Source organism: Pleurodeles waltl, chromosome 11, assembly GCF_031143425.1.
Source record: "Pleurodeles waltl isolate 20211129_DDA chromosome 11, aPleWal1.hap1.20221129, whole genome shotgun sequence".
NCBI classification, from domain to species: Eukaryota; Metazoa; Chordata; class Amphibia; order Caudata; family Salamandridae; genus Pleurodeles; species Pleurodeles waltl.
Genome location: NC_090450.1, coordinates 730561640 through 730589373, shown reverse-complemented (window position 1 = coordinate 730589373; position 27734 = coordinate 730561640). Strand labels below are relative to the sequence as shown.

Here is a 27734-nt window from a genome sequence, read left to right as displayed (position 1 = left end):
CCAGAACCACAGAGACCAAGTGTCTGAGCCTGCTTCTGCCCCAGAAAAATCCTCCTGAGCTACTAACTGGTGTTATCACTGTAACATATGATCATATGTGTTAGTGTTAATGTTACACTATGACCACTGTAAGCAGAATTATGGGTAGCAGAAGCAGAAGCACTCCAAGCAATGTTACCTGAAGAAATGCCAGAAAAAAGCTTATCAATATTCGGAGTCTCCACCTGACTGGTGAAGAAACATTCAGAACATTACATGCCATCTGGCACAATGACATAACCACAGTAAAAAGTCCAACTCTGAATTATCATGCAACCTTTCACTTTTAAATGTGTTTTAGAATTGCAACCTTTTGTCTTCATCAGCATATCACATAGGCAGATTCTTCTTCAAATGACCAGGTGTTTCAGTCATAGCCCACGGATGCTCATCATAACACTAAGGATGCCTTTATTATGCCAATAATGGCTGCCATTATACTCGGGCCAATACTGTGCCAAGGCTGGACACCATAACAGCCAGGATGCACACCACAGATCAGTAATGGCTACAATTAAAAGTCACCATCATTAAGCTGGGATGTCTTATAGTAGGCCAGTGATACTCCTAATATATCAGTGATGACTGCCAGTATGCACATCTAGAACAAGATTGCCCAAAATAGTTAAGGATGAACATTATTATGCAATTGGCACCATTATGCTGTGAACAGACAACTGTGCCTGAGATGAAACCCTTTTATTAGAGGCTAGCATACACTTTTGACAGTCCTAGAACCAGGAGTAGTGTCCATGGAGAAATGCCATTTATTAGCGAGGGAAACATTGTCACACAGACACACACATAAATTAATGCGGATGAGGATATTACTTTTCTCTGCTTTCGGCCATACCATGCTCCCCTCAGCTTGTGGGCTGATCATACACCCAACTAACATGTTTTCACTCTGGCTCTTGCAGTCCCAGACTTCAGTGGGTCAGCATCAGTTAGTGATTAGGCTACATGACCATTGTTCGCACCCATGATGCGACTGATAGAGCATGGCCTATGACATGGCCAGTATCTTTGTGACTTTGTTAGATCAAGAGTGTATGCAGATGGTCATGAGGCATACCCAAATAGGCTGGCACAGTGTGTGTTTGAGTGCTGTCATGAGACCATGCTATTGGGTTGGCTGGCTGTCACTCTAAAGGTGCTGAAGTCAACAGTTCTTTAACAGCACAGATTCTCTGAAAAAGATACTGGGCTTGACTTTGCCTCAGAGCTAATTTGAGGGTGCTGGTGAGCTACCAGTAGCTCCCGAGCTACTCGTTGGGAGACCCCTGGTCTAATCTCTGCCTTGATCCAAGAAGAAAAATAAAGCCTAGCTGTCGAAGGGCAGTGAGATTTGGGATTACGCAGTGTTCAAACGTTTTAAAATTCAGAACTGGAAGGCAGAGTAATATGAATGCTACCTTCCCACACATCAAACAAAACACGAATAAAAGAGGTACCCACTGTTACGGAATACAGTGGCTAATGGAAGGATGGGAACACAAAACATAATAACTTATGCAAAAGGCAAATCTCTGTAGAAACCACTGAATGTGTGAGATGGATGCATGATACAACTGAGCCTTATAACCTGCACACAATCTGTGACATGCCATCACATTTTAGAAGTACCCCATCGAATACTGTGGTATGGACTGAGGGCTGCGTACAGCTTGACTGGCTAGGGCTCCAGCAAAAATCCGCATGTGGTCCCAAGCAAGGCTGAACTCTGCGGAAAAAACAGGCCTCTCTAACTGAGTTTGCCCAGCAATCACTGATAATGTATGAGCTTGCTGTGTTTAGAAACAAACGTGGCTTCCTCACACTCTGGAATGCGTGCCTTTTGCATAAAGAAGCTAATATGAAACCTTTCCCCCAGTTACCTCCAACTCACCTAAACTATAGAGAAAAAGAGACAGTTTGATACAATTTCTCCTATTTATGAATCACCTAATATCTGGATCTAGTATTCAGTCTCAAAAAGCAGGACGTTCAGAGCAGGTGATCTACCTTACAACATAGAATATGGACGAGTGACTGCGTTTTTTGCACTATGACTGCCAGATGCTGTTCAGAAGGTCAAGGGAAGTATTGTCAAAGCCAACAGGTCTAGCCTATGCAAGAGCTATTGGCTTTGCCAATATGTTTTTAGCCATGTTGTAGCAGCTGTTCGGAATACTATTGACTGGAGGGGTGTGGAGTGGTGGGGTGAGTGTCGTGGAGGGAGCAGAGTGCTGTAGAGTGGAAGGGCATAGATTTGAGTTTGGTGGCGTAGAATGGAGTAGAGTGTCAGTGTTGAGTAGTGTCAGAGTGTCGTGTTATCGAACATAATGGAGTGGCATTGAGTGGAGTTGTGTAGGATAGTGGAATAGCGTAGAGTTTAGTGGTGCAGAGTGGAGTGTCAGAGTGTCAGAAAGGAGCAGACTAGAGTGAGGGAACTGAGTGGTGTTTTTTGAATAATGTGGATTAAAGTGGCATGGAGTGGCAGCGAGGGAGTTGTGTAGAGGGTCAGACTGGAGACATGTGCAGTGGCATGAAGTGGAATACAGTTTAAAAGAGTAGAACAACAGAGCGGAATATCGGAGTAGAGTGAGAAGTGACGCAAAGTATAGTGGTGCAGAATAGACTGGAATAGAGTGTAGTGACGTAGATTGCAGTGTTTCTGAGTGGAGTAGAGTGCAGGGACGTGGCGTAGAGTGAAGTGGTCTAGGGTAGAGTGAAGTGGTGCAGGGTAGAATGGCGAAGAGTGCAGAGGCATAGGGTGCAGTGGTGCAGAATAGATTAAGGTGTTTAGGAGTGATGCACAGTAGAGTGGTGTAGAGTTGAGTGGTGCAGAGTAGAGTGCGTAGTGCAGAGAGCAGCGGAGTGGAGTGCAGTGGTGCAGAGTAGTTGGCATAGAGCTCAGTGGCAGAGTTCATTGGTTTTAAGTAAAGGGATATTGAGTGCATTGGCTCAGGATGCCGCGGCAAAGTATAGAGCGGCGTAGAGGGCAGTGGCATAGTGCAGGGTCGAGTGGTGTGGAGTAATGCTGGGTAGAGTGCAGCTGCATAGACTAATGGTGTAGAGTGCAGTGGCGTGGAGTAGACTGGCATGGAGGGGAGCAGAGTGGAGTAGATTGTTTCAGTGAAAAGTGAAGTGGCATAGAGTGGAGCGGCGTAGGGTTGAGTGCAGTGGCACAGAATGCAGTGTTTTAGAGTGGAGTGGCACAGGCTGGAGTGGCGAGGAGTGCAGATGCCAAAAGTGCAGAGGTGCATAGTAGAGTGGAGCACAGTGCACTGGCATAAAGTAGAGTGATGCAGAGTAGGGAGACGTACAGTGAAGTGGCGTAGAGTTCAGTGTCAGAGTGCAGTGCTGCACAGTAGATATGAGTGGTGTAAAGTGCAGTGGCAGAGTACAGTAGAGTAGCCTATATCGGTGAAGAGTAGATTGGCGGAGAGTGCAGTGTTGCAGAGTAGAGTGTAGGAGCGTAGAGTGGAGTACAGTTCATTGGTGTACAGTCAGATGCAGAGTAAAGCGACATAGTGAAATGGTGTCGAGTGTTGTAGAGTATAGTGGCGTACAGTGCATCGATGCAGAGTAGGCTGGTGTAGCGTGAAGTCACGTAGAGTATATTGAATTTGAGTAAAGTGGTGTAGAGTATAGTATAGTGGTGTAGAGTGCCGTGGCACAGAGTAGAATGTAGTGGCGCAGAGTACAGTCAGGCTTCGAAAAATCATAAAAAGGTTACTAGAACTGCAGATTGAGTAACATAATAGTTTTGCGGCTTGAAGAGTTTTGTGGATTTTGAGTAACAAAATAGTTTTGCGGCTTGAAGAGTTTTGTGGATTCAGACTGTGCTTCCTTACACCATCTAGCGGTTGGGTCCAGAATGTTGTGTTCTAGTTTTCTTTTTTTCCTCTCTTGGGTGTCGTCCACCATCATTCGATGCCAAGTCCGTTCCCTGTGTGACGTCAGACGGTGACCTGGAAGTTCCTGTGCATGGTCTCCATCTTCAGATTATTTTTCTTCTTCGTTTGTCTCTCTATTTCTTTTCTTCCCCACCTGTTTGCTTCTTGTCCCATTCCTGGGGAGGTGGGTGGATTCGATGTTGTAGGAAAGTGCCTCTTTTCACACGGTCACCCTCCTCCCCCACTTTTTTTGACTGGTTTCTAGTGCAATTTCGACTGAAAGTGCACGGTGTTCCTGCTAAACAAGTCCCCATTGCCAGATCTCTTTCCCCAAAAACTGCAGTGTCATTTTTCCCAATTGGCAAACCTTTCACTACCACTGCAAGTCCCTAGCAAATGGTGCCCGTGGTACCTAGGGCACGGGGTACTAAAGTTAGGCCCCTGAGGGCTGCAGCACAAATGTGCCACCCTCAGGGACATTCTCGCTAACTGCATCCAGTGCTGCTTTCTCAGGCTGCGTGTTTTGGTGCAGAACTAAAATGAAAACAGGACACAGCACACAGCCTGCGTGCCTGTCCTCTGTACACTGCTTGCACTATACATAAGTCACCCTTCTAAAAGGCTTTCCAGCCCTAAAGGCAGGGTGCATTATATTACATGTGAGGGGGCATACCTGCATGAGCAGATATGCCCCTGCTATGTCTTTGTCAATTCTCAGACATAGTTAGTGAACAGGGAAGCCATTTTAAGTACATGTGCTGGACACTGGTCATTACAAGTTCCCCAGCTACCTTACGGCTTCACTGGAAATAGGGATGTTTGGTATCAAACATCTAGTATTAATAAACCCTCACTGAATCCAGTGATGGATTAATTAATACATGCACTCGAAGGGCACCTAAGAGGTACCCCCTGAAAACCTTCCAACTCCTAGCATGGGAACTGAATGGTCAAAACCAGTGTAGCTACCTTAGAGTTCTGGCCCCCTGAGCTGAAAGCTAATGCTCTTGAAAGCACAGAACAAAGGCCTGCTCTGGGCAAGACAGGCATTCCAGGGCGGGGAGCTTCAAAGGCCTTGCTGCCTTTGAAATGTGTCCCAGGTCTCTCCAAATGGTAGAGCAGGCAGACACCCCAGTTTCTGACCCCACGTTTGGTGGGAGGACTGGTGAGATTTAAATTAGGAGTGCTCCCTTCATGCAAGTCGCACCCCTAAGGTAGATGAGCTGAAATGGACACTACTTTTTAAATTCCTACATCTTGTGTGGAAGGAATTAGGCCAATAGGGTAAGGGCTATGCCCACTTCCCAAAGGAAGTGGTCACAGGAAAAGTATAGTCACCCTAAAAGGTGAGCAGCCCATTAGCTACCACCTGGCATTCCCTGTAACGCCCCAAATTTCAGTATTTAGGTGGCACCTCTGAACCCTAGAATCAGATTCCTGTCGACCTAAGAAAAGCCAGACAACACAGAAGTCGCCCCAGCAGAGAAGACTGAAGATACCAACTGACTTGGCTCCAGCCCTACCAGTATTCAATGAACCTGCACCCAGAAGACGACTGTCCTGCAGCCCAGCGACTTCCAAATCCTTCGGAGGACTGCCTGCTTGCCTTCAATAAAGACTAAGAACTCCAGTGGACAGCAGACCTGTTCAAAAGAAACCATCTCTAAGGAAGAAAACTGCTTGAGGAACCGGAAAACAACCGCCTTGAACCACCTCTGCACCTAACTCCCCCAGCCCACGTCCAAGTGGCCCACTAGTCCAGTGAAGGTTCCTCAGCACTTCTGACCAAGAGTCTACCGTGGGCTGTCCCCTGCCGGACTCCAAAGAGATGCCTGCAGCCTAAGTCCAACCTGACCACGACCTACCATGTAAGTTGTTTCCGACACCAAAAGACACTGAAGCACTCGAAGCCCCTGGTCTTGAGGAGGTAGACAGTCGGTGTCCCTAAAACTCCTGGCATCTCTATTTATCTGGGAATCTGTGGGCTAACCTCACCTGGCCTCCTCGCCAGAGGCTATAGCCTGTTTCTGAACCGGATCTCCTCCACTGAATAACACTGGGTGCCCGATGCTGTATTGGCACTCTGCACCCCACTGCCCCTGTGCTGCTGAGGGCGTAAGTTTGATGCTGTCTGGTGCTTACCCCAATCCACAGAGACCAACCTCTGACACTGCTTGTACTTACCTGGGAGAAGCTATCTTCATTCACCCCCAGTCTCCACTGAGTAACATTGGGCACCCGACTCAGACTTTGACCTTGGCACCCGGCAGCCCCTGTGCCGCTGTGCGTGCACTCTTGCTACTAACCTGAACCTTGCCTGGTGCTAGTCTAAACTTCAGAAGACTGGGATTGTAAGTCGTGTACTTATCTACAAAACCACATGCTTCTTTTCCTCTCAGAGAAGAACATTGAAGACTCTGAAAATTGCGCTAAGTATCGATTTTTGAAATAGTAAAGTATTTTTAATTTTAAAAACTGCCTACCTTATAACGGAAGTTCTTTGGTTCAAAGCATATATAAAAGCAACTGTTTTTTTCTAAATTGGTCTCGGATTTATTCTTTGAGTGTGTGCCTTATTTATTGCCTCTGTGAGTACAACAAATGCTTAACACGACTCCTTGATAAGCCTAACCGTTTACCCACACTACCACAAACAGAGCACTAGACTCATCTATTTCTGCCTCTGCAAGCCTTGGGGGGAATCCACTGGACTCTCTGCACAGTGTTCTTCACTTTAGTGCACTATTTAGAGTGCCAGCTTCCTACACATGTGAATCCAGAAAACTCTTAAAGCTGCAAAACTACTTCTACAGGTAAGAAACCATTTCGTTTTGCAGCATGAATAGTTTTCTGGATTCACATGCTGTGCATTAGATTATGCAGCGGTATCCCCTTCTTTGGGCTGGTTGGGATGAAATATGGCTGAGTTGGCAAATAGGTGTTGTAGTACCTTCTTACTCACTTGTGCTTCATTTTTCATCTGAATCTCCAAACAATGGTGTTTTGCAAATGTGTGGTGATCAGCATGTTGCTGCAGCGCAGATTTCCTCAATGGGTACGTTTGCTAGGTCCAGGATTGGTTTTAAGGTTAGATCTTGTTTTGGAACTAGAAAATGTGGTGAGTAGTTCCCAGTGTTTCTTTCATGTTGCACGTGTTCTATGGCTCTTTTCAAGTATAGTTCTTGCACCTCTGTTTTTTTTCCTCTTCTTTGAATGACTTCACCTTTGAAGGCATTTTGGGAGGCTGTGTGATTAATTTTATGCAGTATACCTTACAGATTATTTTCATGATCCATTTTCCTGTAACTATGTTTCTCTACTCCTGGATAAAGCCTTTGATTCTGCCCCCACAGGTGTTGTATTTTCTTGACCTGAGAGTCCTTTGCTTGAAGTTCAAGTGCAGTGGGGGAGGGGTGGGGTAGAGGGTCAGGGGTGGATGGAGTCCCCTTCCTCTTGCCTTTCCTCGAAAGGGCTGCCTCACTGGGTGTTGCCATTGTTGGTAACCCTGCGGTTGTGTGGCTTGAAGAAAGAAACCCTGCTGTTGGTGTAGTTGCTGTCCAATATTAAAGGGGCCCTAACAGTGGGCCTCCTATTCGGGAAGTCTCTTATGTGTGCCCCTGAACTACAGTGCTTCAATTGCTCTTGCTGCCCTTTTTTTTTTTTTTTTTTTTAACCTTTTGCACTGTGTTGTCTACTACCTGACCAAAAAGAGTGTCTCCTGTGAAGGGCATGTTTATTATGGATGCCTGTACCTCTGCCTTGAAACCGGAGATCATAGGTTATCAGTGTTCCAGTTGTGTCTTCTTCGGATGGTTCCTATGCACATCTGCCATAGCTAATATTGACTTTAGGCATGTCTTTGCAATGCCTTTTTCTTCTTGTGTGACTGCCTTGACCCTCTTCTTGTATTCCTCTGGGGGTGTTGCATGACATTTTTGATTTCCTGCCATTGCTGGTGTCCATAGCAGTTCCTGAGGACACTGGAGTTGGCTATTCTCCATTGCATAGTGGCCTTCCTTGCCATTTTAATTCCCACCAGGTCCAGCTTTTTCTTTCCTAGCAAGTTTCTATACACTTTACTACCCATCTAGCTATGCTGCTTTGGATATCGGACTGCCTTTGTGAGGTAATAAAAAAGCTACAAAGAGCTTTTTAGTTTTCCTAAAGGTTTTGGTTCTGTCAATGCAAAACATAATGCTTGTTTAACATCTAGAGTGTGGAGAGCTTCTTCTGCAACTGAATGTGGCTGCAGAAAGGTGACTGGTAGATCAACAGATTGGTTGATATGAAATTGAGAAACCGCTTTAGGAAGGAACTTCGGGTTTGTGCGAAGGACTGTTTGTCTTTATGAATTTGGAAGAAAGGTTCTTCCAAGGTTAGGGACTGGAGCTCACTAACACGTCTGAGTGATGTGACAGCAACTAAGAATGCCACTTTCCAAGAAAGATACTGAAGAGAGCATGAATGAAGTGGCTCAAACGGAGGGTCCATGAGCCAGGTAAGCCCAATATTGAGGTTCCAGGATGATGCAGGAGGCACTTTGGGTGAAATAACTCTTTTAAGGTCTTCCATGAAAGCTTTGATGATTGGGATTCTGAACAAGGAAGTATGTGGTTTGTTCTGTAGATATGCAGCTATAGCTGCAAGATGTAAGCAAATGGAAGTGTAAGCTAAATTTGCTTAATGTTGTGGACAGTAGTTTTAATGGGAGTAATACGTTTGGGTTGGCAGTAGCATACAAAACATTCCATTTTGCAGCATAACATGCTCTGGTTGTGGGTCTACAAGCTTCCCTGAGAATGTCCATACAGTCAGCAGGCAATCCTAAATAACCAAACACTAGGACTTCAGGAGCCATATCGCAAGGTTGAGTGACTTAAGGTCTGGCCATCTGATCTGTCGTTGACTTTAAATGACAAGGTCTGGCCTGTTGGGGACCTTATCGTGGGAAACTACTGAGGGGTCCAGACGTGTGATGAACCATGACTGACACACCCAATTGGGAGCTACAAGGATCATGGTGAGAGGTGTCTGCCTGATCTACCGAACCAGAAATGTAATGAGAGGGGGAGGTGGAAAAGCTTAAGCAAATATCCCTAACCAGTTCATCCATAGAGTTTTGCCTTTATATAGAGGGTATCGATACCTGAAGGTGAATTTTGGGCATTTTGCGTTTTCTGCTGTGGCGAAAAAGTCTAGAGGAGGAGCTCATCACAGGAATTATTTTTGAAGGACTTGCGGGTGGAGTTTTCATTCATAGATTTGTTGCTGCATCCCGCTAAGCAGGCCTGCAAAGTCGTCGTCATTCATGGGAGACACACGGTGAATATGGTGGTGGAGAGCCCGCTTCCTTATTGTCAGAGTTGTGACAATTGGGACGACCTTGTCACCCCCCCTATTTCTGTAGGTAATACATGGCTGTCACGTGGTCCGTGCGGACTAAGACAACTTTGTGAGAGAAGTGATGACTAAATGCTTTCTGGGCTACAAATACTGCCTGAAGAGCAAGGCGATTGCTATGCCAGAGATCCCAAAGGCACTGTACTGTGAGGTCTTGAAGGTGAGCGCCCCAACCAGTCAGTGATACATCTGTAGTCAGAATGACCCGAGACACAGGGTCCAGAAAAGGCCGCCCTTTCAACAGGTTAGGGGTGTTCCACCATTGGAGAGAGCAGCGAGTAAGGCAGCCTAATAACACTAGATCTTCCATGTGACCCTGTGACTGAGACCACTGAATAGACAGACAGTGCTATAAGGTGCGCATGTGGAGTCTGACATGGGGAACACTAGCAATGCAGGAGGCCATTATCCCTAACAGGCGCATGATAGGCCCGACTGTGTATGTATGATTCTCCTGAAACTGGGGGAAAAGAGACTGAAAACTGTGAACCCGAGCCATATTGGAGTATACTAGCCCTAACTCTGCATTGAGAGTAGCTACTAAATAGGGCTGCATGTGAAGCGGTTGGAGATGGGATTTGACAAAGTTGATTGTGAATCCTAGCATGTGAAGCGGGTCCACTCTCAGCTGAGTGTGATATTGGCACTGTGGTAGTGTGATGGCTATGATGAGCCAGTCGTCTAAGTAAGGAAACACGTGTATATTTTGTCTTTTGAGGTGTGCGGCGGCTACTGCTAAGCACTTTGTGAAGACTCTGGTAGGAGTTGTGACTCCTAAACCCAGGACTTTGAACTGGAAATGTTTGCCTGCAACCACAAATAGTAGGTATTTTCGGTGTGCAGGGTGGATGGGAATTAGTGTCCTTTAGATCTAGGGTCGTCTTAAAGTCGCCTTGTTGTAGGAGTGGAATAATGTCTTCAAGAGTAACCATATGAAAGTGTTCTGAGATAATGTAGTGGTTTAATGGTCCTCAATCTAGAATAGGCCTGAGAGAACCGTCATTTTTGGGAATGAGGAAGTATATGGAATATACTCCTGATTACTGGTTATGTAAAGGAACAGCCTTGATGACCCCTTTAAGAAAAAGGGATTGAACCCTCTTGCTTGAGAAGGGTGAGCTGCTTGTAGGATAGTCTGTGAGAGCTAGGGGGAATGTTTGGAGGAGGAGTAACGAGTCCAGACAATAACCATGTTGGATAATGGAAAGTACCCATTAGTCCGTGGGCATGTTGATCATTCTGGATGAAAATGTTAAAGTCTTCCCCCGAAAGGTGTACAGTGGATGGAGGGGGGGGAGCCAAAGGTAGTCACTGCTTTGCAGTGGAGGCATAGCCTCGGGAGGTGGTGCTCTTACCTCTGCCCTTGTTGTTATTGCTTCTGTAGGACCCCCTTTAAAAAAAAAACAAAAAAAAAAACTAGACTAGGAGGGTGATGGCTGCCTGGGTTGGGAGGTAGACGCTTCCGAGGTTGTGGATCTGTAACCAGCTCTGAAGGTGGGGCAACGAAAACTGCCCCTTTGTGCGGCGGGCAGCACTGCACCCATGGCTTTTGCTCTGTCGGTGTCTTTTTTCAGCTACTCAAGGGTAGAATCTACTTGAGGGCTGAAAAGATGCTCCTTGTCAAGGGGCATGTCAAGCACTGCTTGCTGGACCTTTGGTATAAACCCGGAGCGTCGAAGCCATGCCTGCCTCCTTACCATGACACAGGTATTAACGCCACATGCAGCTGTATCTGTGGCGTCTGGGGCACAGAGTATGGAGTTATTAGTAATGGTTTGCCCCTCAGCAACAATTTTCTGCCCTCTGTTCCGGTGCTCTTCTGGGAGAAATTGGAGAAGCTCCTCCCTTTTATCCCTGTGAGCCCGGTGACACCTGGCTAGTAAAGCTTGTGAACTGGTGATACACCAATGAGTAGCTGCCTGTGCAGCCACCCTTCTGACAGTAGCATCTAACTTTTTACTCTCCTTGTCAGAGGGAGAAGAGTCCCATGTGGCCTGGATATTTGCACCTTTTCATGCAGTGGTGGCTACTAGAGTCTGGAGGGACCTGTGACCTAATGTATACTGGATCTGAGGGAGCAGGCTTATATTATTTAGCTACTGTAGGGGTGATAACCCTATAGTGAACAAGCTCTTTGAAAATTTCATCAGTGTGACAAAGCATGCCAGGAAGCATAGAGACAAAATGGATATCCATATGGGTAGATGTAAGGGTACCAAAAAAGGAAGTCCTGTTCAATGGGGTCCATGTGCAGCTCCACATTGTCTAAGGCGGCTTGCCCTTGCCATTGCCTGCTGGTAGGATGTGCTATCTTCTTGTAGGGAGAGGCATGCCGAGTACAAATCTGGGTCACTGCCCAATATGAGTTCAGGGTCATGTGGGTCCCATGGAGCTGGGTCCTGCTGTGCCCCACCCAAATCTTCCCCAGTATACACAGGGAATCCCTGAAGTGTAAAATCTCCTGCAATAGGTGAGGCAGGTGAATGAGGATGGGAAGGAGAAGGTGGATCAGGAGAAGGAGGTTGTGGAGAAGGCTTGTGAGTTGCACTGGTAGCCTTGTTCTTGGTAACCTTCTTTGGAGGTGGGCACGTGTCCAAAGTCTCTTGGAAGGACAGTTTTCTCTTCAAGCAAACAGGGGGAGAAGCAGTAATGTGATCTGTACCCTCCTGGATATGGAGGTGACGCTGCTGAGCATCCATTGTCTCCTAAATAGGTTCCAAAGGTGAAGATGTAGATAAAGACTGGCTGGAGTCTTTCTGCTCTGATGTTTTCGGGCTGTGGTTTCTGGCACTGAAGTGTCTAGTCCCTGCGATTTGGTCAACACCAAAGAGGTGGTGGTAGCTGGTCGGCTCGGAGTCTAGGTACCTGGTGCCAAACTTCGGACCGAGATGGCAACAGACCGAGTTGCTGGAGGTCAAAGCTTAAATGCTATTTTGGTCTAGGCTATTTTAGGAACCGAGCCAGAGGGCAGGTCAGCCGAAACAGTTTGTCAGATCCAGCCATGGCCTTGTGGCAATGGTGGTCTGGCGACCTCTGCAAGGAGCTTTTTAATAGTCTGAGACTGGGCATGAGGGCCACGGTACTCGTGGGTTGCGCAGATATCACCTCATGGCTGTCGATATCCGACTGCACGCCGGAGTCCTGGGTCGAAAAAGGCCTCCTCTTGTTTCGGCTCCTCCTGGGTGAGTTCCTCCTCAAAGATTTCTGGGGTGTCGTTAGGAGTCTCTTGCGCCATCTCCAACCGACGAGCTCTATGGTCCCGAACAGTCTTCTTCGACCGCAAGGATTTGTAGGTGACGCAGGTAGCTTCCTGGTGATCGGGCGAGAGGCACAAGTTATACACTGGATGTTGGTCATGTGGGGAAATGTATGAAAATGGATCCCTGTTGCAGTTACCCCCCACTTTTTGCCTGATATTGATGCTGACTTGACTGTGAAGTGTGCTGGAACCCTGCTAACCAGGCCCCAGCACCAGTGTTCTTTCATTTAAAAATTTACCATTGGTCCACAATTGGCACATACCTGGTACATAGATAAGTCCCTTGTAAAAGGTACCAGTCGTACCAAGGGCCCTGTGACCAAGGAAGGTCCTTAAGGGCTGCAGCACATGTTGTGCCACCCTAAGGGACCCCTCACCTAAAACATGAACACTGCCTTTGTATATTGCCTTTTTCTCCCCACCAACACACACAAAGTCAACATGGCATCCCCCCTCAGGATGCCATGCACACAAAATGCTGCCTGTGGCATAGGTAAGTCACCCCTCTAGCAGCCCTTACAGCCCAAAGGCAGGGTGCACAATACCACAGGTGAGGGCATAGCTGCATGAGCAACATGCCCCTACAGTGTCTAAGTCCATTCTGAGATATTGTAAGTACAGTGTGGCCATATTAAGTATATGGTCTGGGAGTTTGTCAACACGAACTCCACAGCTCCATAATGGCTACACCGGATACTGGGAAGTTTGGTATCAAACTTCTCAGAATAATAAACCCACACTGATGCCAGTGTTGGATGCATTACAAAATGCACACAGAGGGCATCTTAGAAGATGCCCCCTGTAATTTACCCAATCCTTCAGTGAAGGACTGACTGGTCAATGCCAGCCTGCCACTGAGACGAATTTCTGCCTCCCTGGGGTGAGAGCCTTTGTGCTCTCTGAGGACAGAAACAAAGCCTGCACAGGGTGGAGGTGCTTCTCACCTCCGCCTGCAGGAACTGTAACACCTGGCGGTGAGCCTCAAAGGCTCAAGCCTTTTGTTACAGCACCCCAGGGCATCAAAGCGAGTGGAGATGCCCGCCCCTCCGGCCACTGCCCCCACTTTTTGCATCAAGGCAGGAGAGGATAATGAGAAAAACAAGGAGGAGTCACCCACCAGTCAGGACAGCCCTAAGGTGTCCTGAGCTGAGGTGAATCCTGCCTTTAGAAATCCTCCATCTTGAGATCAGAAGATTCCCCCAATAGGATTAGGGGTGTGCCCCCTCCCCTCAGGGAGGAGGTACAAAGAGGGTGTAGCCACCCTCCAGGACAGTAGCCATTGGCTAAAGCCCTCCTGACCTAAACACACCCCTAAATTCAGTATTTAGGGGAAACCCAGAACCCAGGAAATCAGATTCAGAGATGACAAGTGATTTGGCCCCAGCCCTACCGTCCTGTCTCCAGACTCAAAGAACCTGCACAGCAACGCATCCGACAGGGACCAGCGACCTCTTAGGCCTCAGAGGACTGCCCTGAACCCAAAGGACCAAGAAACTCCCGAGAACAGCTGCAGTGTTCAAAAACAGCAACAACTTTGCAACTTTTTAGCAACTTCCAAAGAACTCACTCTTCCCGCCGGAAGCGTGAGACTTCACACTCTGCACCCGACGCCCCCGGCTCAAGCTCCAGAGAACTAACACTGCAGAGAGGACTCCCAGGCGACTGCAACTATGTGAGTAACCTGAGACGACCCCCCTCCCCCCTGTCAGCGACGCATGCAGAAAGGATCCAGAGGCTTCCCCTGACCTCGACTGCCTGGAACAAAGAACCCGACGCCTGGACCAAGCACTGCACCCGCAGCCCCCAGGACCTAAAGGAACCGAACTCCAGTGCAGGCGTGACCATCAGGCGACCCTCTGCCTAGCCCAGTCGGTGGCTGGCCCGAGAAGCCCCCCTGTGATCTGCCTGCACCTCTAGAGTGACCCCCGGGTCCCTCCATTGACTTCTATTGGAAACCCGACACCTGCTAAGCACACTGCACCTGGCCGCCCCTGTGCCGCTGAGGGTGTGTTTTGTGTGCCTACTTGTGACCCCCCAGTGCTCTACAAAACCCCCCTGGTCTGCCCTCTGAAAACGGAGGTACTTACCTGTTGGCAGACTGGAACCGGAGCACCCCTGTTCTCCATAAGCGCCTATGTGTTTTGGGCCCTCCATGGACCTCTGCACCTGACCGGCCCTGTGCAGTTGGTGCGGTGACTTTGGGGTTGCCTTGAACCCCCAACGGTGGGCTGCCTATGCCCAGGAAACTGAACTTGTAAGTGCTTTACTTACCTCAAAAACTAACCAATACTTACCTCCCCCAGGAACTGTAGATTTTTGCACAGTGTCCGCTTTTAAAATAGCTTATTGCCATTTTAACTAAAACTGTGTATGTTACTGCTCTAATTCAAAGTTCCTCACTTACCTATGTGGAGTACCTTGCATTTTATGCATTTACTTCAAATCTTGAATCTTGTGGTTATAAAATAAATTAAGAAAATATATTTTTCTATATAAAAACTGGAGGCGTGATTTAAGTCTTTGAGTATGTGTTCCTCATTTATTGCATGTGTGTGTACACCAAATGCTTAACACTACCCTCTGATAAGCGGCTGCTCGACCACACTACCACAAAATAGAGCATTGGTATTATCTAATTTTGCCACTATCTAACCTCTAATGGGAACCCTTGGACTCTGTGCACACTATCTCTCACTTTGAGCTAGTAGATCCAGAGCCAACTTCCTACAGGAAATTTTGTATAACACGAGGACAGAAACGAAATGACGTCCATACCATCAGCTCAGCATAATGACTGGTGCTGCGTGGTAAGGTAGACCCTAAACAGCTAGGACAACCCGGAGGGTCATGCAGTTGGTGGAGACAGACATGAAAATGGAAATACATGATCAAGAAACAATACTGTAGATAAAAAGAAGACAGAAAGAAAACAACCTAACAAAGGAGTCAATGCCCATGCACAGTATCACCAAGGAGTCACTCCATCCTGTGACTCGAAAACGCTTCTTCAAAAGAAAAACTACTTGCAACATTCCAGACCCAACACTAGATGGGAGGAGTATGCAGAGCGTGCATATCTACAACCACACATGCCATCAACCATGGTCCTTCGAAGCTACTAATTAATTATTTTAAAATGTTTGTACAGCTGACTTAGTTATTTAAATTTTGGGTGTTAGGAAAGACCTGAAACCCTACAGCCTTTCATTTAACACTCTTTGCACAGCAAGTCAGATAGTTCACCCTACAAAATCCTGGAACTCTGCAGTCAGAAAAGTAATTGTAAGAAGACAAACTGACTTTTGACCTCTGTCTCTGAACACAGAGCAAATGTGACAAGATAAGAAAAGGCTTCTTCATTGCGCCTTCACTTTCTGATGGAACAGAACACCTGTTCTTTGTCAACTCACCAGAAGTGGCGAGTAGGTCCTAAAATAGCTCAACCTGATGAAAAATGACTCACCATAGCGAGTGGGTGAGTAAAGTTGTCGAGGCCTGACAGTTGAGGGGCGCAGAGTAGAGTGGTGCTGAGCATAGTAGTGTGGAGATTGATTCATAGAGTGGAGTGGTGCAGGGTAGAGTACAGTGGCTAAGAGTAGATTAGAGTGGCGTAGAGTGGACTGGCATAGGGTGCATTGGCGTAGAGTGGAAGTTTACAGAGTGGAGTGGCGCGGAGTGGAGTAATTTGGAGTAGAGAGCATTTGCATAAAGTAAAGCTGTGCAGGGGAGTGAAGTGTTGCAGAGTAGAGTGCAGTGGCGCATTGTGGAGTGGAGTGGTTTGGAGTGGTGAAGAGTATAAAGGAGTGGGGTAAAGTGGAGTATGCACTGTGTGGTAGCACACTACCATTACAGATAACACATCCTTAATTGAAATGATCATTACATTTGCACAGATATACAGTTTTACTGATAAGTTTACAGGGTACAAATGATAATTTGTGCTAAAGTCATCTCCTAGAGCACCGATTTGTTTTGATCTAATAAAATATTGTCTTTCCAATGCACTAAAGAACTACCACAAATGTGCTTCATTTGTGCTTTTCTTATTGTTATATTCTGAAATATCAGCAGTTCATTTGCAGACATCTGAATTGTGTTGTGTACTAGAAAAAACAAAACACTGTACAGCCATCCACAATCACTCTCCCCAGCCAGCATGATTGTCACACAAATACTTTCATTTGGAAGTCGGGGGGGGGGGGGTGGAGTAAACACTTAGCTCCCAGAAGACCACGGAAGGGACAAACTCAAGCTGAACTGCCTAAAACAAATAAAGCCAGCAAATAGAAAGCAAGCAAATATGAGTTGCAAACCACAAAGGCAATGGTAAGCAATGGGTGGAATGCATTCCCAGGGAAGCTTTCCGAATGTCTTCAAGATCAGTAGCAAACCACACAGCTGCACTGTCTGGTAGGCATGAACCTAAAAAGTAGCATTACTTCTCATCAAAAATACCTGTGTGTTAATTTAGACACTAACAGGAGAAGCAGATGTAAGTAGAAATGGGGATTGTCAACTGTCTAGACACCTTGTCAAGCTTTTTCACAGTGTTATCTGATTTATTATTATTGATAAAAGGGCTGATAAACAGTAATACTGACAATTCAAGTGAAAACAAACTAAAAAATAGCAATTAAAGTTGTAGAAAACACACAATTACAATAAAACAGGATACATTTACATAAGTGAAACGATGAGTAATATATTCTGTATGAGGTAAAAGCAAAAGGGATTATGCGTGAATTTATTGCCAATTATAGTACAAAACACACTAACACAACAACAAAGAAACATAAGGAGGAGAATTATATATTTAGGTAGCAATGTGCCAGGTAAAACATCTTGAAGTCACACTGGAACCCTATATCACAGATATACGTATCTATGGTTTATTTACTGATGTACACATTTTAGCATAATTAGTTTTGACTAAATATACTAATGGAATAGCGTACTATAGCCCTTTAGTTTGCAAGGAAGTAAATATTCCACATTGCAATTTAGTGGATCATCAGGACGTTGAACATACCAAATGTTATATATGAAGTCTAGGTTTTGGGAAGGTGCATCTCAAAGACAGCCCCATTTGAAAGCTCTTGTATATGGCACTGTTCTGCTTGTGTAAGACATTGGGAATTCAACAGAAGCATAGCTCGCCTCTTGCTCAAGAGACTGCTGCAGACAGTAAAGTTTAAACAATCTTATCTCAGAACCATGTGCGCCAATAGAAGAGGCTGCAAGTTTATCAACATCATATGGAATAGAGTTATTCTGCTTGTGATGCAAATAGGACCCGTTTGTTACACTGTAGTTCAAGGAAAGTATCAGTTCTCATGAAAAAGTTCACAGGATTTACAGTACCAATTAAGCGGAAATAGCTCGAAAGCTCCTACAAACAGGTTAATCAACATCAATGGGCACTGCCATTAGGAACATGAAAGTGACAAGAAGACGCCCCTCTACACTAGTAGGCAAAGGGCAGAGCACTATTAAGGAAAGTGTGAATACCATGATTCATTGCGGCATTCAACTCTCAAGGCCATTCTAATCAAACTGAGTGAAGATTCAATTCAAGCATTCAGACTGGGTGAGCACATTCAGACGAGGCTGTGCATTATAGAATAGGAAAGCAAGCAGATAAATTTGAGCACTCAAAATATGTGATGCAAAAATACTAAATAATTTAGCAAAATTTGATCAGTGTTTGAAGAAAAGAGCCTAACAAAGTGAAACCCTTATATTTAGAAAAACGGAGTAGGTTGTAAGCTAAAGGAAAGAAGAATGGCAGAGACTACCAAGAAAGCAGGACTGGAAGAAAAAAGTGAGCTGTGAGTTGCAGCGATTAGCCTGTTGACATGACTTTAATAATTAAGCATTTGAATTGCAGGAAAGACTTCTCGCAAGTAAACAGCCAATCAATCATTAACATTAACTTAAGGTTTCACATCATCAGTGTGGCAGATGAGGTGGAGCCATCTAAGCATTCACCCAGGGGAAAAGCATTTGGGCTCCTCACATGGGACACTTCCCAAGCCCCCCGCAATGCACCTCCACCAGGGATGGCAGCGGACAGCACTTCCACACCTTACTACCCCCTTACCCCCAGTGATCTGATGATGTCAGTACACACACCAATGTAATCAAAACACGCCGGGGATGAGCTGGAAACCATTTGCTTCTAGCACATCCAGGAGAAAGGTAGGTCTGTCCTCTGGGGAAGACTGGGAAGGGCAGAGAGGCACTGGAGAAAAGGAAAGTTTTTCCTTTGCCCCCCTGTCTCGCTGCAGTGCATTCCTGCTGCTGGATCACGGGTGGGGCCACGATCGCGCAGCAGGAGTGCACACACTACCTACCAAGGATTTTCTTTTGGGTAGTGGCCCCTTGCGCAAGAATCGCTCCCCATTAATGAGGGCAGTATTTTGGCTGTTTTCTGTCCCCACTGGGGCAAGATCTGCCTTATTTTTAGGCCGATCTACCTCTAAAGGGAGACAGAAAAGCACTAGACACCAGGGATTCAGTTATTTACTTGTCAGGGAGCGACCCCTTGGGCATGGGTCGCTCCCTACTACTGGCGAAATATTCTGGCTGTTTACTGCTCCCTCGGGCAGATCGGCCATATTTTTACACTCAACTGCCCCCCAACCTCCAAGGGTGGCAGAATACAACCATACACCAGGGGTAAAGTTATTTACATGTTAGCGCGAGGGCCCTTGGGCAAAGGCTGCTCCCCATTATTGGGGCAATATTTTGTGTGTTTTTGTTTTACCCCTGCAGGCAGATCAGCCTTATTTGGATGCCCATCTGCCCCAGGGAAAATGGACAGAAAATCACAAGACACCATGCATCAAAATATTTAAACGCTGGGGAGCACCATTACTGGGTAGGTGTTTTGGCTGTTTCTGGCCACACCCCCCCTTTCACCAACAGGGCGGGTAGATAAGCCACTTTTTGATCTGGTCGGCCCCCAAGGAGGTGGAAACAAGAAATAAGCTTCTCTGTGTGTCTGAACTGAAGTATGGCTGACGGTCTGCGTGTGCTGGTGTTTGGCTGGCTGTAGTTGCAATGACATTTGGATGACGGTATGTGTGGACTGGTGTGTTTGAACAGGGACCTTTGCTGGCAGTGTGTGTGGACTGGCTTCTGGCTGGCAATGTGTGTTGCTGGTGTTTGGATGGTGGTGTGAGTGAAGTGGTGCCAGGATGGAAGTAAGGGTCAGTCCCGTCTAGGGTGTCAATTTCTTCCCTTGGCTTTGTGCCCACTTTGGGGGCAGATTGGACATTTGTAATGATGTCCTTCCCCAAAAGGGCAGACTTCATAGTGTTTTATGATGTTAACTGTTTTATTTCCTGGCATCATATGCATTTGTGACCTTAATGTGATATTTCTCTCTTTTATATTAGTGCAAAGCTTTTGATTTCTTCGGTGGCAACTCCTGCTTGCGGATTTGGCACTGGTAGAACAGCAGTTTGTGTAGTTGCCTGTGTTTGGTAAGAAAGTGTTTTTGGTACTGTTTACTTCAAATGAGTATCACTGCCCTGCATCAATGAGCTTTTTGAAATGGTGTAATTGAGGCATATTTAGCTTCAGGTTCTCTCTGGATTTGTGCAAGATATGTATTGTGTTGTCTTGTTTGTAATTTTCTTTCATTTCTCCTTTCTAGTTGGATTTTGCTGGTGCTTGCTGTATCTAAGCACGGCACGTACAGGTGATCCTCTCTGGCAAGTGAGTGGTATTGTTTTTGGATTGAAAGGTCTTAGTTTGCTTTGTACTGATTGACGTTTCCTTCCAGATTACTAAATAACAGTAGTTTTACTTTCTGTTTGATAAAGTCACAGTTTATTACTAATTTTACAGTGTTGGGTATTGCAGACTTATTTGCTGTGTTAGTTGTATTAGCAAGGATTATGACTAAACATATGCTGACCGCTCAGCAGATTGTTGGTTTGCTTTTCAATTCTTCCTCAGACCATGGTTCTGAAAGTGACTCTGCATCCGAGAGAGGAGGAAATCCAAGATTCTAGCATTGAATTTTCTGGCCAAGTGGAATCATTTGATGATGAAGCCACTATCAGTGCGGAGGAAGTGTCTCTTTTAGAGGAGGACTATGATATGACGATAGTGCAGCAAAAGGAATCTGGATTGAAGCTTGGGGCTGGAAGGCTTCCCATTTGATGAACTCTGGGTGCAACCAGTGTGTCTGCGTTTAGTGGTGTCGCAGGGAATAGGGTCAATGCTGAAAGGTTTTGCCTGTAAATTCTTTTCAGTTCTTTATGGACATGTATTTTTGGATGAGATGGTTGACCGGACTAATTTGTATGCTGAACAGTATTTGAGGGACAACAGTGCCAGATGTAAGCCCTCCTCTAGAGCTACTCAGTGGATTCCCATAAATCCAGATGAGGTGAAGAAGTTCTGGGGTATAACTGTTGATGGGATTGATAAGGAGGCAGCCACTGTCTTCATATTGGTCTGCTGGTCCCTTGATGGCAACTGCTATGTTTCCTGCAGCCTTGGGTTGTGATTAGCATTTGCTTTTGCTTTTGCTTTGCATGCTGCATTCTGTTGATAATGCTTCAGCACTGCCACTGGACCACCCTGGTGGGGACAGTCTCTTCAAGAGTCAACCTGGCCTTGATTGTTTTGTAGATCACTTTTCAGGGATCTATGTATCAGGGAAGGAAATAGCTGTTGATGAGTCTCTGGTCCTGTTCAAGGGCATTGTGGCTTTTAGGCAGAACATTCCTAGAATGAGGGCACATTATGGAATTAAGATGTATATGCTCTCTGAGAATAGTACTGGATACGTCTATAATTTCGAGGTGTACAGTGGTAGGGATTCCTCTATTGACCCTCCTGGTTGTCTGTCCACTTTTGGAGTTAGTGAGAAAAGTGTGTGGGAACTTGTAGAGGACGTTTTAACTAAAGTCATCATTTATACGTAGGGAACTTCTACATTGATTTGCAAACTGTTCAAGGAATTGTTCAAAGTGGACACGTGAGTGGCACAATACACTTTAACCGTAAGGGTTCTTTATAGAGCTTATATGTTAAAAAAAAAAACTTCAGAAGGCTATGTTCAGTGGCTGGTGTACTGATAAACTTCTAGCTGTGACATTTTCTGACAGGAGAGGCATCCACATGCTACGATGAGCACATAGGTGGTGAAGATAGAGTAGATCAGAGGTTGGGCCTTTACAGTGCTGTTTGTAAGTCATACATTTGGTATAAGACGTTGACTGTCCATTTGTTTCATTTGGCAACCTCCAATGCTTTTGCTGTACTCAAGGATTGTTCTTGAGATTCAAAGATGACTTTTGTTCAGTTTCAGCATTCTGTAAAAGGCAGCTTTGTTGTAGTGGAGCAGGCATGTTCTCCTAGAGTTGGAGTGATGGAGGATGTGGCTAGATTGAAAGATCACCACTTTCCTGATTACATTCTTTCCACACCCAATAAAAACTTTCCCTTTGGGATGTATAGTGCTTACTACCCCCAACAAGGCGTCCAAGCACTTTTGAGGCGAGTAGCACGCTACTTCGGAACCCAAGAGGAATTAGTGGTGGATTAGTATATGGAAATATGAGTACAATTTTAGTATTATTATGAGTTAATTTGCGCAGAGGAAATGTGTGTTTGTTAGTAGGATTGACTAGAGTAATGGAGGGATAGAGGATGGAAGAATCCAGAAGTGTTAACTGGGAGTTTATAGTACTAGGATGAGGCTTGGGATGAGTAAAGGAGAGATAGAGGGGGGTGAGGGGGGAGTCTGTGGAAAGGGTTAGGGAGATCATAGTAGCAGGAGGGGTTTTGGATGAGTCAAAGGTGAGACAAATGAGGGCGAACTTAGTAGGGTTGTTTGGGAGATCATGGTAGTAAACTGAGGTTTGGGGTGAGCTAGATGTGGAAGAGGAGGAAAGAGCTCAGGCAGGGTTATTTTGGAGATGAAAGTAGTAGAATGGGTTTGGGATGAGTCAGAGTGGGGATGGAGGATAGACTGATAGAGATATGACATAGGGTGAAGGGTAGACAAAGTAAAGCTTACAAGAAAGTAACTTGGTTTTTGTATATATATATATATATATATACACACACACACACACTATTATTTTTATTTAATTTATTTATTCATTATTATTATGTTTTACTTTAACATTTATAATTTTAATTTTATTTATAGATTTTATTTATTTTTTCTCAAGTACAGTAGGACTAGAGTAATAGATATGTAAATACATAGTAAGGGACTATATGTTTAAGGAATATAATAATGGATGTAATAATATGAGAAGAAAAGTAATATTGTATAAACACAAACCTTCAAGATTTGTAATATTTGAAGTTAATTAATAAGTGTACTTTTCTAACATTTATTTATCTTGCCTCAATTTTTGAATAGTGAAATACTTATGATAATAAAACATCTGATCAGTGTAATATAAAAACGAGAGCAGGGATTCATAAGTATGCAATAGAACAACTTATCTAGGAGCTATGCAATGACCGATGAACATGTTAAGCATAGAATAACACAAATGCGCGCGCACACACACACAACCATAGTATATATTTGTTAAACAGGTTTAAAGAGTATATGTTTAATTTATTGTGATTACATAGTAGCGATACATATTTCCTAAAGAACTATACTTATCTAGAATATACACAATCAGATTAAAAATATTTATCAACACAGGCATATGCAGTCCATTGCTGTTTGAATATGGTGGTTATGAAGGAAAGAGACAACTCTTGAGTAGTCTGCTGAAGACAAGATAGTTATCCATGGATCTTATATGTGGGGGTAATGCATTCCATAGTTTGGCTGCTTGAACAGAGAAGGATGTACCACCTACAGTCTTTTTCTTGTATGATGGTGTTCTAAGGTGGGGTGCCAATCCTGAGGGGAGGTTTCTTTGTTGAATGTATTTGGTTATTTTGTTTCTGGTAAAAAGTGGTCCTGTTCCATAGAAAGCTTTGTGGGTGATACAAAGCAGCTTGAAGGTGCATCTTCTGGCAACAGGTAACCAGATAGGGGAGATGTGGGCTTGTGGCTTTACATGTAATAGTAGCCTGGCAGCGGAGTTCTGAATAGGTTGCAGTTTTTTCATAATAGATAGAGATGATCCATGAAAGAGGCCATTGGCATAATCCATTTTGGATAGTACAAGCGAGATAGTAGCCTGCACCTTGTGTGGAAATCCGAGGTGGGGGAAGATGTGTCACAGAGTCTTCAAGTGTACTAATTTGTTCACTTGGGCATTCATTGTTAACTTGGAGTCCATGGTAATTCTAAGGTTTCTAACTTCCTTGGATAGTTGAGGAGGTGGTCCGAGATAGTCAGGTCAGACGCACAGTGGGTCATAACTTTTCCAGTCACCACGTGAGTATTTCCGTTTTGGCAGCATTTCGTTTGAGATGGCTCCAAGTCTTCCACTGATCAACGGCTTTGAGGCAACTGAAGATTTGTGAGTTTTCAATGTCTTTGATACCATACAGATGTTGAAAAGCAAAGGTGAGATGACTGATGCTTGGGGGACCCCTGCTTTTGTGAGGCAGGGTTTGGACGAGAAGGGGGGAAAATATTATTAGTTCTGTTTTGAAGGTAGGATGTAATCCAGTCAAGAGCAGTCCCTTCTATGCCGGGTTTGTGAAGTCTTTGAATTAGAGTGTCATGGTCAACTGTATCAAAGGCAGCCGAGGGGTCCAAGAGAAGTAGTGCAGCAACTCCACTGCAGTCAACTGTGTTTTTAAAATCACCCTGGATTGCTAGGAGTGTCGATTCAATGCCTCTTCCTGGGCGGAATCCAGTTTGGAAGTGCGAAAGTATGGAATTGTCTTCAATGAATTGTGACATCTGGCCAAATGCTGCTCTTTTTATCAGTTTGCCCAGGAAAGGTCATTTGTGATTGGTCTGTAGTTGTTGGGGTCCTGTGGATCTAGGTTTGTTTTCTTTAAAACGACATATGTATCTCTTTTTCAGGTCGTCAGGAAAAGTTCCTGTAGTTAAAGAGTTATTGATGATGCTTCTTACAGGTGTGGCAGCAGAAGTAGATAAAATAATGTTCTTGAAGATGTGTGGTGGACAAGGGTCAAAAGGGCAACCGGGAAGGCCTGCCTGCTTTGACCAAATCCATAAATTCACCTTGTGATATTTGTTTGAAGGACTGTAGAGGCTGGGTTGGTTTATTCTTAAACGGGTTTTTAGGAAAGGGGTTGGTGCTGATGGTTTTCTTCTGTTCTGCAGAGTATGTGCAAAGAGGCATGCACAAGTAGAGTCTATGTACTGCCCAGAGTGTCCCTCTAATCCAAGTCTATGTATGATCGCTTGTTTTAAATCGTACCACAGGCAACTCAACTACTGGGGGGCAACCATGAGAGTAAAAGTGAACTGACTGGTCTGCATCGTTTTATATTTTTTGCTTAGTTTTTATGTATTTAGTTAGATCTGTTGTGTTTGCAGTTACAGTTGTTTTTCATCTCTTTCAAACAGGTTTGTGTTTTCTTTTTTGTTTAAAAAAAAAAAAAGTGGTGGCGGTGTACGTGGACCAGTGCTTGGTTGGCAGTGTGTGTGGACTGGCACTTGGTTGGCAGTGTCCTTGGCTGGCACTTGGCTGGAGGTGTGTGTGGACTGGCCCTTGGCTGGAGGTGTGTGTGGACTGGCCCTTGGCTGGAGGGGTGTGTGTCAGCCAAACATTAGTCCACAGAGTCAGGCAGATGCCAAGCAGTGTGATTGCTGTGTCAGTCCGGTGGGCATATGTAAGTGATTGGCCGTTGAATGGCGTGGTTTGTTGATGTGAGTGTTGTATTGTGCTGGGCCCCAGCTGGCACTGTGAATGTATTTGTTCGAGTCACACATGAAAGGTGTGTGATTGGCCTGTAAAGCGGTTGTTGCATTGTCGTGGCTTTGCAACACACGGACTGCGGGTCACTGGTTCAGCTTTTGACAACAGGGGTACTCCAGGGTAGCTCGTGTGGGTCGCTCAAAGTACTGTAATCTACTGGTAGCATCAAACTTGCTGCCACCCAGAGTTCCCACATATCTCCCTGCCTGCATCGGTGGGCCTAGAGCCCGAAAAACTGTATGGATCAAAACACAATGTTGCAGCATCAACAAAAGGGGTACAACAAGAGAAGTATTCATAATTTTTGGTCCTGGGTTCAGTGGCCACCTACAAAATCCTAACAAACCCAGGCATTTCTGAAAAATAGACATCCAGGGGAGTACAGGGTAGTGTGCCTCTTGTGGATCCAATGAAGTTATCTTACCGACAATGCCTCAAAATGTGACAATCACACATTTTTCTTCAATTTCTGTGCCGTATTCCTCCAGAATCAAAGGATCCACAAAATTTCTACCACTTAGTGTTTCGCCAAATGTCCAAATAAAAATGTTGCTTCACTTGTGTGGCTGGGCCTAGTGCCTGCAACAGAAACGGATCAAACTAAAATCAATTGGAGTCCTCGCAAAAGGACACTCATGGACCATGGTTTGATCTGTCCTATCGTGGGCACTAGGCTCACCCACACAAAAGTACAATTTTTGTCAAAAGACTTAGGGGAACGCTGGGTGGAAGGATGTCAGAGGCTCACCAAAGATTCCTGAACTTTTCATAACACAAAGGTGAGGAAATGTATTTTTTAGTCCAAGTTTGAGGTTAGCAAGGGAGTCTGGGAAACAAAACCTGGTGAAAACCCCGGATATCACCCCACCCTGGCTGCCCCTAGGTGTTTAGTAGAGATTGTGGAGATTCGTCAAATGGTTGCAAAGTTATTAATGGTGGAAAAGCTGAGGAACTCCTATCGCTGGTAACCCATAACTAAACATTTTCAAAAATGAGTTTTACAGACATTCCCAGTGCACTGCAATGGGCATCTTCTTTGCCCCCCCCCCCCCCCCCCCCCCCCAGTTATACAAATTTGTTCATGGACTGGTGGAAGGAGCAGCTGGCCAGTAACATCAGTGGCTTTGAACAGTAAGTAGTGCTCCTCTAGGTAAGATTTATTAATGGCTTCTTTGAAATATGGGGGGAGTATTGAAATGTCTGCTATGGATTTTATCAATAGCTTGAATGTGAATAACTTGAATTTACAGTTTACTGCTCATACCAGTAAAGTTAGTACGACATATCTGGATTTACAAACAACAGTGGTTGGTAATAAATTGGAGCTCGAGGTGTTTCAGAAGAAAAAAGCAGGTAACAGTCTCCTTCATGTCACTAGTGCACATCCTGCTAACGTGATCTACAATATCCCATACGGAGAGCTCTTATGGACTAAGAAGAACTGTAGTACATCTGAGGCTTTTGATTTAGAATGTAAAACTATGATGTACGCTTCAGAGAGAGAAAGAGAGAGAGAGAGAGAGAGAATATATAGCAAAAAGACCATTAATAAGGCAGTGGAAAGAGCTAAGCCGGTCCCAAAACAGCATTTATTAGTTCCAGTTATTACATCAGAGACCAATAAGGAAGGCACTGTAAGATTTATCACCACCTTTTCCAATAAATCTAACATGGTGATGAATATTCTCAAGAAGCACTGGTACATTTTTTATATGGATTATATCTTAAAAAAATATGTGGGGTCTTTTCCTCAAAATTACATAGAGAAAAAAGTAGATAATTGCAGGACAACTTAAGTCACAATATGATTACTGACACGTTCAAGCAGAGGTATTATGTAAAGACTTTATTTTGAGGTTGAACATAGCAGCACGCAAGCGCTGCCTTTCCGACGTGTTAATATGCATCTGGGCTTTTAACCACACCCATCACTATCACTTGTTCATGGGCATGCCTTTCAAAAATCCTTTCTTTTTGCTGGTAAATACTTTACGTTTGTCCCTCCTTAGGGTGGTTTTGTTACCGCCTTAGCTATCGCCCCTGTTACATGGCTGATTGCACTTTTGGCGATATGTTTGACTGTGAGCGAACTTATTTTTCCTTTTGTGTCTCTTCACACTGATGCTGCTCATGGCAGCCGTCGGCTTGCTTATGTGAAACTGTATCACTTTCATTTTTTTTATTAGTGGTTTACTGATCATGTCATTGGTGTGTGTTGTACTTATTTCTCTTTTATGCCCTTTCTTCCTCTCACAACAGCTTCAGTTTTAAGGGCACGGGCCGACCAGCCTATGTTTTTGGAAGATTTCATTGAGT

The 27734-nt window shown here is 44.9% G+C and overlaps 1 protein-coding gene across 1 annotated transcript in view; it reads right to left on the bottom strand.

Annotated features, from left to right (window-relative positions):
- STARD7 (StAR related lipid transfer domain containing 7) overlaps positions 1–27734 on the bottom strand; it is a 193604-nt gene that overhangs the window by 113328 nt on the left and 52542 nt on the right. The window lies entirely within an intron of this gene.